This window comes from Salarias fasciatus, chromosome 20 (genome assembly GCF_902148845.1).
Source record: "Salarias fasciatus chromosome 20, fSalaFa1.1, whole genome shotgun sequence".
NCBI lineage: Eukaryota > Metazoa > Chordata > Actinopteri > Blenniiformes > Blenniidae > Salarias > Salarias fasciatus.
This window is the reverse complement of record NC_043764.1, coordinates 4,063,134-4,076,636: the sequence shown is the minus strand read 5'-3', so window position 1 is coordinate 4,076,636 and position 13,503 is coordinate 4,063,134.

Below are 13,503 nucleotides of genomic sequence, written 5' to 3'. Positions count from 1 at the left end.
TCTTCAGTGGAAGTAAAAAAGTAGTATATTTAAATTTACTTTGAGTGAATTTTATACCTTGATGGAGGTTGTGCCTGTTTGAATAGAAAAGGACGGGATTCAGATTCAGATTGCTTTACCGTCACTCAGGTAGAACATCAGAGATGCACTGCAGAACAAAATGGTGACACAGGGTCTGCGATAAAAACAACATAACATCAATTTAAAATATACCTTCTATAAGGTCATACAATACTAGTTTGGGAGTGTAGAGCATAAGAATAAAGACCACACCTTCACTTCAATGTGGGTTAACAAGGCATAAACGAGTCCTTCAGAATAGCATGGTGTGACAGTTGTGGCACTATCGCAGTGTTTCACACACACCGTGCACAGTCCTGTCGTCTGGTTACTTTGGGCCATTCCTTGAATAAGCCCCGACTGAACACCAGCTGGAGGACACTTGAGGACTGAAATTAAACAGATTTGTTCTTTAAATTTGAAGTTATTTGAATTGAAACTAATATTTGATAAAATGGAAAACTATTACTTGAAATAGTTTTTAATTCGACCTTCGGGTTGACTGTGTTAGACTCCCCTCACCTCTGAAGCTAAATTTGTCCACCAGATGGCAGCAGTGGTGTGTTCACTTGTTTTCTGGTCTTCCTGAAACCCAAGGCTGCAGGTCTTTCATTTTTTATGCTGCTTCTCTGCTTTTCTCTTTCCAGCTGTTTTTTTTAAAGGTTCCTGTCCAAACCTTCAGATCTTTAAGAAAAAGTTCAGTTTTTCCCCAACACGAATCTAACTAACTTTTATTTATCTTTTTTTTTTAACTCAGGAATAGTTCACTTTCAACATTGTCTGCCTTGCAGATCGACTGCTTCAGGCTTTATTAAATAAAGATGAGAATACTGTTTTATGGAAATATTTCAAGTCAGTTGGATAATTATAGTTAACAGATTTTAGAGGGATTTGACTGCAGTCACCACTGGTGCTTATGTGTAGGAATTATGTACAAAAAAATCACTGTATTCTCCTAATCTCTTTATTTCTTCATGCCTTGTTTCATGTGTTTTATGTTGTTTTCTTGTCTAGTTTGGGGCTCCTTGTCTTCCCCGCCCTCTGTCTGATTGCTGTTCCCTGCCCTCATGTCTCTCAGCTGTGTCTGGGTGTGTGATCGTCGACACCTGGCCGTGGGTGGGGTGCCCCTGCTCTGGTTGGCGCTCGGTCTTGTCTGTGGGTCTTCGTTCCTGCAATCCTGTGCTGCAGCCTCTGTGTTTCTGTGGACTTGCTCTCTCCAAAGGGTTTTTGGTCATTCAGATTTTACTTCTGGGCAGTCAAATGAGCTTTGTTTTAAAGACTGGCGGTTTGTGGCATTGTGGGTCATCCTGCTCTAACTGTCACACAACACAAACTGGCATTCTGTGAGTGAGAGTTTTGAAAAACATACAAAACATAACAGCTAAAGGATACGTTTTTAGGACATTTCACTGTATTTTGCACCAAAATATATCATTAAATGTGGCTTTATGCTGAGATTGTTGTCATTTTCAACAGTAAAATTCTGAATTTAAAGGTTATAACGGCACTGTTTTACCAGTCTGGCCCACTGAAGGTGAAATTTGACTGCAATGAGCTAAAGTTTGACCCGTCATCCCTCTCCTACTTTTGGCTTTTAACCGCATATTAACCTAACTGAATATAATAAGTCAGTGCGAGGTAGCAGCTGTGGCTCAGTCGGTAAAGCAGGGTGTTGTCCATTTCCAAGGTTTGCAGTTCGATCCAGCACCGCTGTGTGAACTGGTGAAGGATATGAAGGACACTGTAAAACATGTTGAGAATTCTGAAGCAGAGAAACACACTGCAGAAGAAACAGTTTGCCTTTAACGTTAGATTGTAAATCTAGAATAGAAAAACATCCCTTATTACCAGTCTGTTCTGCCTTCAACGTGCGGAATGAAAGAGGAGCCCAGTTGACTTCCTTGTCCATCACACAGAGCAGTATAGAAGGTTTCTGCTTGCCTTTTGACACTTAATTTCATGCCGTTCTCAGATGTTGAGACACGCCTGGCAGCAGAGACGCTCTGCGTCGACGTGGATGCGGCTTCTCGGCGAGCGCCGCTCTAACCTGAGAGATTCCGGGCTGACACGTGTGTACCGAACAGCTTGTGATCTCACCTCGGTGTCGGGGAGATTGAGGCAGAGGCGTTGGCAGACGGAGACGATAATCAGACTCCACGCTCGCTGATTTTCAGACAAATTAAACGTCAGGGGAAAGCAGGGAGCGGGACCACTGGGCTGCTTTGAAAAGCTGAGGCTATCATAAATTATTAATGGCTCCCCGTCACGGCCTCCCACTCCTCATCCCTCGCTCTTTTTTCTCCTCGGCTCCTTTTCTCCGGTCCCCCCTCCTGACTCCTCACTGTATCCTCTCCTCCTCCTCTTCAGACTCGCTGCCAGTCGCCTCCTTCCTTCCACTGTTGTCTTCCCTCCTCCCTGCCTCCTTCGCTGGTTTTCATCCCTCCCATCCATCTGCTCTTCATTACCTGCTCCCTTGTTAATCTTGATCACTTTGAATATCCTCCTCTCCTCCCTCCTCTCTTTTTCAAACCTCTCTCTCTCCACCACGTCTCTTTTGTGACTTCTTGATGTTTTCTTGTTGATTTTCCCTTCCCCACCTTCCACCTGCTGTTCCTGCCTTTATTCCCTCTCCTCTTTTGTTCTCTTCTGTCTTCTGTAATTTCTCTGCCGGCTTTAAATAAAGCCAGAATGTTTTTGCAGCTCTGAGATGTTTTGCTTCTTAATGCAGACACACTTCATGGGAAGGCGTTTAGAGTCATGTCTTTTCATGGATTGGGAAGCTTCCTGCAATACGCAGCATCGATCAACCACTTAAAAACTCCCTGCCACACTCACTTTTGAAGTTCTCATTCAAAATGACTACGTTTGAAATTGAGTCAACTATTCATTTACAAAAACGCCGCTGTTAAAGCTGCTTCTATAAAACCTGAAACTACTGACATGCATTGCAATTTATAGCTATTTCTTGAAGCAACATTGCTGAAAGTGAAGGTTTAAAACAGAGCAGTCAAACATAAGGCTCGTGGGCCAAAACTGGCCCGTAAGAGGCTCCAATCGGGCCCACAATAACCACCAAACAAATGGGAAAAGTTACAAAGAAAACACTGATTTTTCAAAAAATTAATTTCTTAAAGGTGCTGTAGGCAGGATTTTGCTAGTCAATGCTAATTTTTCTGTGTTTTCTTTGGATTAAATGTTAGAGAATCCATTGATAATCCTTTAGGAGTGAAGCATCACTGCACTACCGCGAGGGCGCAGCATTTCCATCTGTCTCTGTTCTGAGTTGAAAAGGAACCTCGACAGCTCCAGGTATCTTTGACCAATCAGAAGAGCCCCTGAGGCTCTAACCGTGATTGGTCGAGGGGCGTTCGTCGCACGTTCTTGTGGGAGGGGCTTAACTTGCGTAAGGGCATGATGTCAGAGAAAACAGGACAGGATTGGCTGTGCTGGGTTTCAAATCGCCATCTTAGATGGGTCAAATCGCCATCTTACTTAGGTAACCCTAAGCAAGATGGCGGAGATGCGGAATCCTGCCTACAGCACCTTTAAGAGTAGCAGACAGAATACAGTTTAAATTTAAGGGTTACTACGGGACTATTTTACCAGTTCAGCCCACTCGAGATGAAATTAGGCTGAATGCGGCCATGAATTAAAATGTGTTTGACAGTCCTGGTTTAAATGGTGTCTTCCTATCAGTGTTTCCATCGATCATGCCCCCCCCCCCCGTCTTTCTGCCCTTTGCTTCCTGTCATTTGCCCTTTTCCCTTCATTATCCCTCTATCTTCTTCTTTTTTTTTTTTTTTTTTTCAGCAACATTTTGGAGTCGAACCGAAACGATGAGTCACCGCCTCTCTTCGCTGGGAGGCTGAAGTTTGTAAACTTTCCAGAGGAGGTGCAGCGAGGGAGGGGGCAGATTGATGGATGGATCCCACCTAACAGATGGAGCAGCTGCAAAGACCCGAAGAGGCCGTCCATCCTTTTAAACCATGTGAGCACGAGGCGGGAGGCAGAGCTTCACACTGAGGGCATTTAAAAAGAAAGATTTATTCAACTTTCCACGCGGCGAAATGAACTTGTCCCGATGTTTTTGATAATGCAGATCTTCCTTGTTGGAGAAAACCGCAGTCGGTGTGTTTTCACAGTAATGACCTCCCGAAGCTCGTCTTTGAGCAGCACTCACACGCGGTCGCTCATAAACATGCATCTGGACCAGAATCCCCAGCGAGCCGCGTTAAAGGCAGCGCTGATAATTATGATAATCAATCCAGCTTCTGTCGTGCGTCCATTGTCACCTGGTAATGAGTTTGTCCCAAAGGTCGCAGCTGTAATAGCTCATTAGCAATGCTGGCCAACGCCGCTCTGTGATGCAGACCACAATTGCCGGAGGCGCAGCGGTCAGCCGGGCTATTTGTTTGCTGTAGTGCTTCAATTGCTGCTCGACTTGACTGTCTTTCACTATTGATCAGTGTGAGTTTCATTACTGCAGAGGGACCATGGGACTGGTGTGTGTGTGTGTGTGTGTGTGTGTGTGTGTGTAAAATGCGTATACATGTGTAAACATTAACTACAACGACCCTGAGGTGAACAGATACAAAATGTTGGTTCGAAACAAAAGAAAAGAAAAAAAAAAAAGACGCACAGAAAGATAAAATGTTCTCATGAGACTCGGGGGAAATCCAGAAAACAGCCTTTCTCAGTAGAGACGAGCTGTTTGGAAATAACAACAGGGCTGTCAAACATAAGGCTCGTGGACCAAAACCAGCTCATAAGAGGCTGCAATCCACCAAACAAACAAATTGTAAAAATGTCAAAGAAAACATAAATTCTTGAAAAATAAGTTTCTTCGGAGAAGATTGTGTGTTCTGAGATCTGAGCTATCTGCATGAAAGCCATGCTGTCAGTGTGTGTTTATAAAAACATGCATAACGCAACAGCGACATAGTTTTTAGACATTTCAATGTATTTTGCACCTGGAGTTATCATTAAAATTGACCTCATACTGAAATTGTAGTAATTTTCAGTCATAATTGTTTGGGTTTGTGAAAATTTCTCACATTTTCATAATATATACTCTGCTCAGAAAAACCTTTTTACAAATGTGGCCCCTGAGATGAAATGAGTTTGATGTCCCGGCTGTCATTGGTTCACTACTTGTTGGTTAGTAACTGACAAATTTAATTTAATTAAACTTTAATTTTTTTCAATAACAAATCAATAACAATAACTAGCCACTGTGGCTCAGTGTGCAAATCAGGTTGTCGTCCATTTCCAAGGTTTGACGTTCGAACCACCACGTGACTGTGTGAATATGATGGATCGTGCGCTTGTGATGGATAAATAAATTAAATGATGTTTGAAGTATAGTATTTTGAATGACAATGCTGTTTCTCTTTTTAAACCCCATGTTACAGTAGCCTTTTGTTTTTATTTTTGATTTCATGCACATTTGGAGTTTGTAGTCGCAGCGTATCAGAAGTCAATTAAGTTGGCTTTGGTCATTTGTCCCTGATTTCTCTGCCTTTGTGCTTCTGTCTTCTGGTCTCTTTGATGTAATGTTGAAATAATGAAGTCAAATCCGATCTGCTGCTGACACAATGTAGGGCAGAAGGTCTGCGTCTCATCAGTTAAATGTGTCGACATTCAAAGCATGAATACATCCTACATGGAAAATATAATATTTTGTAGTCCAGTTAGTCTTGTGTTATGCATATTACAGATTTATATATCATATTTAAAGGTGCCTTAAGGAGTTTGCACGTTTTATGCGAAACAGCGCCCCCTGCAGGCCTTGGGCGTAATGCAGCTTAGTGAAAAACTCGTCACTGTGGCTCGCGTGCACGGAAGAGGGGGACTCCTTCTTTGCTCGTTTAGAAGCGCTCAAGTAAGATTTAAGTTTCTTTTCCCTGGTGGAGTCTGTGTGGAGCTGTGGCAGTGCTAGCAGCCAGTCTGTTCTTACTTTCTGGAAGATCCTGCTCAGTTGTTGCTCACTAAGCATCTGGCGGAGTAATGGCGGACAAATCGAAACCTAACCAGCCGGCGCGTGCATTACGTCATTCCTTTCAAATTCTCCCCAAAAAAACGCTGGTGCCGGACCGGCACTGCAACTTTCAAGTGACAATTTAGCGCTGTTAGAGGTACTGGTAATGAATATGTCAGGGCACATTGTACACATCATTAAAAATGTATAACATATTTATGGTGGAAAATAAGTATTTTTAAGGTTGTAAAACTCCTTAATGCACCTTTAAAGTAAAGTATAATGATGGGGAAAAAAACCCATTTCAGAGCTGTTTTTTTCCTACATTTAGCTCTTTAGCATGTGTTGCTGTGACTATCTGACTCCACATGTGCAGCAGCGTTGACCCGAGCTCGCTAACTCAGTGCCGCCTCATTAGCTCAGTGCAGATCGATTTCCTCCCGTCACTGGACTTTCCCGCTTTCTCCTGTAGACAAACTCGAGCCATCGCTGCCTATGGGGCATCCTAATATAAATGAATTGGGCCCCAGCAGGTCCATGCACGGGCATTTGGCAGCCCACCGATTACACATTTTCTCTCTAACGCGGGTCTTTTTTCTCAGCCCGGGACCCATGTGACAAATTCATCCTCACTCTGGGCCCGAGCCTCAGGAAAACATATTGCTAATTTTGTTGAAGAAGCATAGGTCATCCTGAGCTGCCTCGTATTTTATAGGCTGTGAATCTTGTGAAATGTTGATGATATATATATATATATATATCTGCGTAATCGCTGTCAGCTGTAATAGTTATAGCTCTGACACTGAAACGGATTGAAGACTTAGGTTACTGTTTCACAATCCCTGCAAGAAAAATACAACTTCAGCGTGTGTGTGTGTGTGTGTGTGTCTGTCTGTCTGTCTGTGTGTGAGAGAGAGAGAGAGAGAGAGAGAGAGAGAGAGAGAGAGTAAGAGCGTGTGTGCCACACTTTGAGAGTGGCTGTGCATCCCACTCTAAAAGGACCATGTGTCACTTGCATGGAAATGAAGTTTTCGCTCTGCGGTCGACGGTGGAAGTTTTACAAATCATTACAGTGATTAAGTATTCATTTCAGGTACTTGTGCTTTTATCCGCTGAGTAATTCTAGTCATACCGAACCCTCAGGCATCACTTCAATTTACTTTTAAGCCCCAAAAAATGTCCACTTCCATAAAACTGACATATAAACTTTTCCAGAAACTTTAGTTGGACAGAAAACTACAAAATACTGAGCCACTGGTAGGAATTTAACCTTTTAAAGGCCTGTTATTACTCGGTGACACTGTAGTTATTTATGAAAAAAAAAAACAAACACAGCATAATGTAGGATGGTTGAGGGATTTTAAGGATTTTAAACCTTTAATGTGTCCCCGTTTGACTCTGACTGCATGATGCACCAGCTTTATTTATTTTCTATTTAACATTTACACATTTTTCAGACATTTCATTGTCTTTTTCACTGGAATGTTTCATTAAAATCTGCTTTATTTTGAGATTGTAATTATTTTAGGCAGTAATTGTTTGGTTTTTGTGAAAATAAAGACATTTTTGCCACAAGACAGCAAAACTTTAAAGTTTAGGTTTAAAGGTTATTGAGGCTCTACTTTGCCAGTCCAGCCCACTCAAGATGAGACTGAGCTGCATGTGGCCCTGACCTGAAATCCGTTTGACATCGCTGCACTACATGGTCTCATGAAAACAAGCAGTTTAGCTTCGGTTTAACTGAAAGTTTAATGATATTTCTACCTGAGAGGATCAGAAAAGCAGTGTTTTTGTGACGGTTTAGATGATGAATGTGTTATTCATGATGAGCTGTGTGTGAACATTCAGTCCTTGAGGACAAGCTCTTCCTCTGATGCTCATTAAACTTAAAAAAAAGGAAAAAAGATATGATTATATTGCCCATAAAAGTCTGCAGAATTGGATTTCAGTCAGCCATTTTGCAAGCAGAATATGTGTCACAGTTTAATGAGTCAGTCAGCCATTTTGGCTTCTGGAGACGTGACTTAATCAGTCAATTAGAGCGACGGTTGATTAATATGACTGGACTGGGAGCAACCTCAGCCAAGAGAGAAATGGGCCGGTGAATGAATAATCACTGTCGGAGCGCTGGAGCGCTTCTCTGTGAGTTATAATCGCTCCAGATTAAAGGGGGAATAAACTCAAATTTTGACTGCGGTCCTGACTTCACACCTTGATGATCCACGAGCGACTTCTCCAGGAAGAAGTTCAACTGTGCTTATTTGCCAATTGAATAATAACGACTCCTCTGGGGGGCTTCGAGGAACGATGAATAAAGCAGAACGGGTTGTAATTGTAGACTCTCCCTTTCAAAAGGCAGTGATTCAACAAAACTGGCTGATATGTTTTAATCATCAACACTTTATTGGAAGCAGAGCAGTTTCCATCACCCTTCAGCTCCTTTTCAGCCATATTCCAGCCGGGACACATTACATTGGACTATTAGACTATCAAAGCTGACCGACTGCAAAAGCTGCCTCCGAGGCAGCGACGCTGGAAATTCAATACCTGGAATGTAATAGCAGGACTGTAGGTCCAACTTTGCTCCCTTCGGAAACAATAAGGCTTTATGTTTAGACCTGAAATTGCATCCATTGCTTTCTTCGTGAGAGTTGAAGTCATTTAAAGAGGCACGCTAAAACAATTTCAGCCCTCTGCTAAAACACTGCAGCAAATCGTAATGTCAATATTCATGCTGTCATCCTGACAGGATCCACAGAGTCTGCAGGAAACCGAAACACGTGCCCCATAGCAACTTCAATCCTATTTCCAGACTTACTTCTACTAACATTTTGATGTCTGTATGAATGAATATCTCTCGACATACATGCTAAGGTTAGCGCTATTGTAGATTCAGTACGCCACATTAGTCCTCGGAGAAAATTCCGCCTTTAATTTAGAAATACGTTCAAAACTACAGGCAATTTAGAGACAATAATTCATTTAACATGTGTCTATTTCGACTGTGACCTGAAGAAAACACTATTTGCTATTATTATACTTATTTATTACTATTATTATTATTATTATTTCCACAGATCCAGGTCCGGGGCTGAACCCTGGATTTTCAGGCTGGGTGTTAAAAGTGCTGACCCATAATCTTATACACAACAGAAGAATCACAAATGTGCTTAGAGATTTATATAAACAAGTGCGTCTTTCAGTACACACATAAATGTTTTCCTTCCTAGAAGTAAAACACATGAAATCAACATGATTCACAAATATTTTAATTCCATACATACTACATATTGGGTAAAAGTATCTCAGAATGTCTTCATATCAACATGTGATATATCAGTTTTGATTGTTTATCAGTGAAGCAATTCGATGATTTTCCTCCCAAGCGCAGAGATCTGAGGAGACGAGTGGATCCTCTAAATCAATGTGACCTCACTGGAATTTGCATGAATTCGATATCTCAGTGATGTGACTATATGGTGGTTCATGGACAGACTGTACATACAGTACCTACAGTGTGTTCATGCAGGGGTGCTATACTTTTCAAATTCAGTGTTACTTGCTGGATTCAAGTCGCAGCATGAAGACTGCACAATCATGTCCCAACTCAAGGCTGTATTGTTTTCTTCTTACCTGAATACACACATTTCACTCAGACTCTCAGAGAGAAGCTGTGTCTGTTACTTTCTGCTGGATCATGAATTTTAACAATAGACGATACAACGTGTGAGTTGTCAAACAGTAACACTTTATTTGTTGCCTAGTGGTCGATTATGAGGTGAAATCCATGTCATTTAAACCTCTGATGTTTGACCTCAGCTGCTCTCTTTGGTATTGAAGGGCGTGTTGACATTGAGCTGAGGCCCAAAGACTTTTCTGAAGAATAGGGACAGTGTTTTGGAACGCTTATAAAAGTCTCCAAATGATTTGAAGTCGCTTACTTTGCTGTAAAGAATAAAAAAACCTTGTAAGTGTTAGGAATTTCAAGCAGGCATTGATTTGTGCAGGACAGATGGCCTCGACTCATTCAGCCTTTTGTGAAACGGAGCTGTTAAAGTTTGACTTTCACAAAGGCGGAGATGTCAGTTAGGTTTGGGTGGTCTGATGGTCTTTTTTTAAACAATCAAGCAAAATCTTACAAATTCAGTGTTATAAGAGAAAGAGGAATGCCCTGGATGAAAGATAATGAGCTAAAAACATTAGTGGAAAAACAAAGGAACCATTAATAGTTATCATGATGACCTGCATTGTGTTTTGCTATCTCAAATTTATAAGCCAACCAGCTACGAGGGCTGCTTATGAATCTTTTCAGTTTTTAAAATTCAATTATACCCCTCTTTGTATCATAAGCTTTTAAATAATGTGTTTGTGGGGGGTTAAGTACTGCTAAAATAAAGCAATTTCCTGCAAAGGATTAATGCAGTTCTACTGGTGGTGAAGGACATTTCGAAGTTTGTGTGTCCTGAAATCCTGGAAAAAGGGGAACGTCTTTTTCAATGTGTGGGATCCTTTGGGGATTTTCTTCCATTGTTCTGTCAGTAACATTTTCAACAGTGCGTCAGGTTGATCCTCATACAATAATGGTGTGCTCATGAGGAAGTGGGAGGTGGGAAAGATCCCATTTTCCTCTGAGAAAAAGGCATCAGAACACAGTGAAACTGGGAGATTCCTATTGGGAAAGTCACAGATTTTTCAGGTTCTGACTTGATTAAACAAGGCAGTTGTTTAAGTGAAAAAGTTTAAAAATGGCTCTGATTTGAAACACTTACATTGGACAAATAAAACTGGGCCCAGAGACTTAAAAAAAGAACAACAACCTTTGACTGAATGTTTCATAATCTTACAAGGTAGGACCAAACACCTCAGTCAGTTGGCTCATTTCGAGGATGAAAGACCGATCCTGCTGGTAACAATTCCGGGTTTCTGAGTGAAAACAGTGTGACATTCAAGGACAGAACCTGTTCAACATGAGGCTTTTACAACACAGAAGTGGTTGGACTGAATTTGCAGTTTGTCATTAAAACAAACGAAAAGCTTGACAACGAGCTGGTAAGAATTCAACTTGAATGAACTCCAGATGAACGAACACCCAGCGATCTCATGTAAAACTACATTTCCCACATTCCAACAAGCTGGTGAGACGATACTGAAGCCCCAGTCGTGAATGCTTGTGTCTGGCAAGGCTGTGGAACTCCCTTCCCCCCCACATCCGTGCAGCCGAGTCTGTGGGGATTTTTAAATCGCTGCTGAAGACCCACCTCTTTGCCTTGGCCTTCAGCTAGGTCTTACCTTGTGTTCGAGCTTGAGATGTGTTTCAATGTTTGTGTATTAATTCTTGTCTCTTCTCCTTTTATGATTGCTTTTATTCTCTGCTCTCGTGTGAAGCACTTTGGCACGGCTATGCCGTTTGTAAATGTGCTGTATAAATAAACTTTGACTTTGGCAATGCAAAATGACCAAAAACAGAAGATCATGACTTTTTAGCTAATCGAAGGAGAAGATCTTCACGTGTGTGGAGAGCGTCATCGTTTTGTGAAGCACACATACTTTCTAGTAGATTGCGGGCCGCAATCTGCTGCGACCTCTATTCCTTTCACTGAAGCTCTGTTGTGAGTACGAGGGGGTACCGGAAAAAAACCGGACTCTGGTTATAACTTTTATTGTGTTTAATTGTAACAATTTTTCAAAGCTGTCGCCTTTAAAGTAATCCCCGCTGATTTGAATACACCGTTGCTTCCTTGTTTTCCAGCTTTAAAAGGCGTTTGAAAACTCGCGCGTAATGATGCCGTGCAGTGCGTCCTTCGATTTTTGTTTAACCTCCTCGACGTCTCAAATCTCCGCCCCTTCAGCTCTTTCTTAATTCTTTGGAAGAGAAAAAAGTCACAGGGGGCTAAGTCCGGCGAATAGGGCGGATGAGGCAGCAGGATCATCCCGTTTTTCTCCAGGAACTGCATTACTGCATTACGCAGAGCTGTACCTCTCCAGGAGGGAGAGATTCTGCGCAGCCTGAGCGTCTGACGTCACTCCGGTGAGTGTTTTCCGTGTTGGTGAAGCTTGCTGAAGCCTGCGAGCGACTGAAGTGCTTGCTGTCTCTCTCTTGCTATTACTGTTAATTCACGAAGCAATCAAAAATCGGGGTTATTTACGCCCCCGGGGTTACTTCGCCCCCGATTGACCAAGCGATCTCTCGTGAATTACATTTCTTCTCCGCCGTTAGCGCCACCGGCGTGCTAACTAGCTTAGCGTGCTAACTAGCTTGGTCCGCCGGGACCGCTATGGCGTCCTCCCCTCTGTCTTCTTTTCTTTCCTGCTCAGTGTGCCGTATGTTGAGTCAGAACCCTGCCTCCCTTGACGATAGGGGTATTTGCGTAAAGTGCAGTGTATTGACAGCGCTGGAGGCCAGGGTAACCGAGTTAGAGGAGCGGCTGCGCAGATGTGAGGGGCAGGGCAGCGCTAGCTATAGCGAGGTAGCGGCAGGGCTCGCAGCCCGTTCCCGCAGTGAGAGGAGTGTTAGCAAGCCTAGCCCCGCAGCGTGTCCCGAGCAGCCGGGACAAGACCAGGACCGGTTTGTGACAGTCCGGAGGAAGGCTAGTGCTAAGCACCGCCACGTAGCACTCCAAGAACCGCTTCACGTCTGCAATAGGTTCTCTCCCCTCAGCGACGACACGCCGGCTGAACTGGACACGCTGGTGATTGGCAGCTCTATAGTTAGAGACGTGAAGCTGCCAGCGGTGAAGGTTAGGTGTTACCCGGGGGCCAGAGTGGGGGACATCGAGGGGAACCTTAGGCTTTTAAAACAGGAAGGTAGGAGATTCCGTCGAGTCGTGATTCACGCAGGCGGTAATGATGCCCGGCGGAGACAAGCAGAGGTGCTCAAATTACAAGTAGCCTCGGTGTGTGAATTGGCTAAGTCGATGTCTGATGCCGTAATATTCTCTGGTCCCCTGCCCAATTTGGTCAATGATGAAATGTATAGCCGACTTTCATCATTCAATCGCTGGTTGTCTAGATGGAGTGAGGAAAACGGAGTTATTTTTCTAAACAACTGGCGCACCTTCTGGGGAAAGCCTGGGCTCATCCGCAGGGACGGCATCCACCCAACTTTGGATGGTGCAGCCCTTTTAGCTCACAATATGGCTGATCGGCTTCGAACTCTAAATTGACAATCCAGCTATGAGCCCCGGGCGCAGAGCAGTCGTGTAGAACACTCCTCTGTTGATCTTGTTGATCTCGTCACTAATCCTGCTCCCGGATTTTTACAAGTCAAGCATGGAGGTTTACCTAGGCTAACAGAGACTGAGTCTGTCCAAAGTGCTCAAAGCATTAAAAAACAGTCAATGGGTAAAAAGCTTAACATCTGTACAAGACAAAATAACTTTTCCAGTAGGAAATACATAAAATGTGGTCTACTAAACATTAGAGCAATCTCCACTAAATCTCTGTTAGTTAATGACCTTATTGGTGAC